Here is a 4,082-nt window from a genome sequence, read left to right on the forward strand (position 1 = left end):
TGATGAGTTGAAACATTTGAATGAGATATGTTGAAAGTCTCTACGATGCCTTGTTTCCTTAAATGTTATCATTTATGACAAAATCTTGAATTTGGTCATCATCAAAACTTGAAGACGAACAGAGCGCTTTGCGTCTACCTAAACAAAATTTCCTTTTATGAACTGAGCAAACCATCAACATCACATAAAATAAAACACCATAAATTTACCTATGCATGTTAACTCTGAGTTCCTCTTTGCTTCAATAAAAAAATAAATGAAAAAAATACATTTTTTCATCAATTTGAAATTATCAAAATACCGCATCTAGCGTGCAGAATTGTACATAAAATGAGGGCTAAGGCTAATTTGAAATAGAGAAAAACCTAGTTCTTTAGATAAATTTTCAAGAAATATTGAAATCAGTTCTTGTGATTTAAAGGACTAACAAATAAAAATAAAAATTTTTGTAAATAAATTTAATCACTAATAAATGAAACCCATTTAGTGGCTAATTGACCAAATTACATCTTTCAATTAATTAATCTTTGTATGTAAAGTTTTGTTTGAAATTAAAAAGTTAGTGTCACGAGCGGGATTCGAACCCACGACCTTCGGCTAAATACGCCGCTGCTCTACCACTTGAGCTATATCTTTAGCTGTTTTAGTTTATGGTTATGTAAGTGGTTTGCTCGGTTCATAAGAGGAAATTTTGTTTTGGGAGACGCAAAGCGCTCTGGTCGTCTCTCAAGTGTTGATGATGACGAAATTCAAGATTTTGTCATAAATAAAATTAGTTAACGAAACAAATCATCGCAGAGTCATACAAAGATTAATACATGAAACATTTTGTTCCACTACCTGATGCCATCGCTCATAAATGTTGCTAACTCCGCCAAATAAGGACGTTTCAGGTTTGTGACCAATGAACTTTTGATAAGTTTTTAATAGTCCGAAAATGAAATAGTGTATTTTCCGTTGAGTTTTTCAGAGCCTAGATTGGAAAAGGTAATTACGCTGGATAGGATAGCACATTTCAGTCAACGTCTACCAAATTTTGGCACTCCTGATAGAGAGACTTTGAGATTTCCAATGCCGCGTCATTTTTGGTCAATTTATGACTTTAATCGCTCTGTGTGCACTATGTATTGGAATTAGCGATTTGGTTGGACAGCAAATGCTCATCATAAAGCAGAAACGTCTTGGTGAATAATCAGGCGTTTAGAATTAACTGTGGGTCGTTTCGTTTTATCCCTTATTTTCCTTTCTGTACTCTTGCAAAATACTCGCTTTTCATCCCCAGTTATAATGTTTTTAAAAAGTGGTCGTTTACATTGCTCTTTGGAATATCACACAAGGAGATGAGTTACAGTAAATTCTTTTAGGACTATGAAGAACCCAATTATCGCACCTCCCCTCAGATGCTTTGAATATACATGTTAAGTTTTTCTGCAAGGTGTGGGCTATTTGTGACAAAAGCTTGAAATTGGCGCAATTCAAGTGGTTTGGTTGGAAGTATTTTCAACTTGATCAATCGTACGCAGTGTGTCAGGCCTAAGTACTTGCGGGAATATGTCTTTATCTCATTTGGCTAAACTTAAACTTATCCAGTTTTATCCCGAGGAGAATTTATTGTACATGTATATAAGAGTTCAAATTGGATTTCATTTGAATTGTATGGATTTACCTTTTGTTTGTTATTTTTATTTTGAACTGATACATATGTCGGAATGAAATCTTTCGAAGAAATTTGCAACTTCAGCTTTCTGGGTTTTCACACGTTCCGAGGGGGGTTGGGTTCAATTTCAAAGACTGTCAAGTAGCCAAGTTCCACCAGGGCCGAAATTGAAGTCGACGTGCCTGATTGCTTTCCAGATCGTTTTCAAAAAACTGTTCTCCCTTTTTCACCACATTCCCGACGTGGTGGAAAATCGATAAGAAACCGAGATCGCTCTTAGAGGAACAGTTCCGGGTGGAGTTTGTGATTCCGGCCGAGGGGAAAATTGTAATTAGCCCGGGTTTTGTGAAGCGTCGCGTGTTTTGATCCAGATGCACTTGCGGACGATACCCACCCGCAGGGATCTCCTAGTAAACAATGAAAGGTGGAGTGGACACATTAGAAGGGCAGGGGTTGAAGCCGAGGGTTGGAGGGGTGTGTTCGGGGTCGGGGGTTGGTGCCGGGTTTGGAGGGGGTCGAGTCGGCCTGAACCTTGGCGCAAGTAGGATCCTTCAGTCGTGTACGATACTCCCTACGACACGGTCGTTTGTCGCCCTTTCAAGGGACGAATCGTACTGTTCGTCTTCTCGATATGGACTCGACTTAAACCGACTTTTCTCCCGTTCTAATGTGTTTCATCGTTTATTCAGTTTTCGAAACTATCGCGTTTTTTTTCGACTAATTTTTCTTCTTGTTTTGGTGCAATGAGATTGCTTTTTGTCTGGCTGTTGATTGCCTCGGTAGCAGCGTCTTCGGAATGGAATGACTCTGATCAGGATGACGATACAGGCGAGTTTTTACACATTTCTATCCCCAATACATTGTTAGGATAGAAAAAAAAATCAACACGAAATTGTGCCATCTTCATCATGAGAAATTGTTGTGTGGTTTGAAAATTGTGCCCGAAGAAAAAGGACCGAATGGATAAACCGGCTGAAAGCGTGAGTTTGTATTTTTTTACCGCGACAAAAAGGAATAACTTTTTAAATAGTGCATTGTGTTTTATATTTTTTCTAAAGCCCTCGTTGGCTAGACAAACAAAACAAACAAGAAATATTGAATAACAAAATATTTTAGTTCAATATTTCAAACACATAACTGCATTTAAAAAAAAACTGGCCAAAAAATAACAAAGTGGTCCAGGATTTTTTAAAAAATATATGAAACTACCATATGAAAGCATTTGACATAACGGCAAATTTCGGCATGGAATAAATCGTGTTTCACAAAGTTTCCAGCTATAAAGCCGCGTTTTGGCCGAAGGTTTTCCAATTTGCAAAGTCCACAATTTCCCTTTAAGGAAAGGCGATAAAAACGGCGTGTAAAGATTAGCGAAAATCGCAAGTTTACGGAACCCGGTAGAATTTTAAAGAGCTCTCGTTAATAAACGTCTAAATATAATAAATTGCTTCTTTTTTTGTCTACTTCTGTCGGAATGTATATCATTATAGTGTCGGCTTAATTGAGTACGTGGTGTATAGTGTGACTATAACAGAAACGGTAATATTTCAAACAGTTTGTACAATTATCTGAATCTTTCCGTGATATATGCCTGCTCCACATGACATTAGGAGAAGCATATTTGTTTTTCCTGCGAAGATTTGTCTTATGTTCCGGTAAAATTGTCTGAGGTGTTTTTTTTCTCGCCAATAGTTTCAATATTATTAATTCCTCAATCATAATAGAAATGAGATCGTGTCAAGAAAGAAAACTGTCCCATTTTATACTTTTCCATAGAAAAGAACGATATAGATATTTTTTTTTCTAAACTAGTTTGGATATGTAAAATACAAAACATCACGTCATAAAACCTCTGATCGGTCGGTCATAAACAGTCGAGATTGGAGTTAAAAAAAATGACGTAACATAATCTTAACCCGTTGTGTTGAAAAAGATCATTTTTTATAGTGGAGTGTAATTCTACCGAAATCGCCATAATAACGACGAGTAATACAGTTAAGTTACTCTCACGTGCAATTGTGTGATTTTATAGGATTGCAAGTCCTCAGACAAATTTACAAAGGCGCCAGTTATAAAATAGCTTTGTGGGTGTTTTCAATTCCAAAGAGAAGCAACGAAACCAAACGTCTTATCTTCCCTTTGTAACTGTTTCGTTTTTCTAAGATCCTTGTAAAAATAATGTTACGTCCTTTCGAAGTCAACTGGAGTTTAAATACAAAATTTTCAAACAGTTTTGACGTCTGAGGATGAATAAGAACTTTGATATATTCAAAATATGTTAACAATAAATTATTCAATTGGTAAAAATTTAAACAGCTTACCAGGCTGTTACGTTTGAATAATTTATAAGAATGTGTACTAAAACTATATATTTTTATGGCAAATAATTTTTCCTGTTGTAAAAAAGTGGTTATTTTACGCACTG

Source organism: Cimex lectularius, unplaced genomic scaffold (genome assembly GCF_000648675.2).
Source record: "Cimex lectularius strain Harlan isolate CLEC.00 unplaced genomic scaffold, Clec_2.1 scaffold102, whole genome shotgun sequence".
Lineage (NCBI taxonomy): Eukaryota > Metazoa > Arthropoda > Insecta > Hemiptera > Cimicidae > Cimex > Cimex lectularius.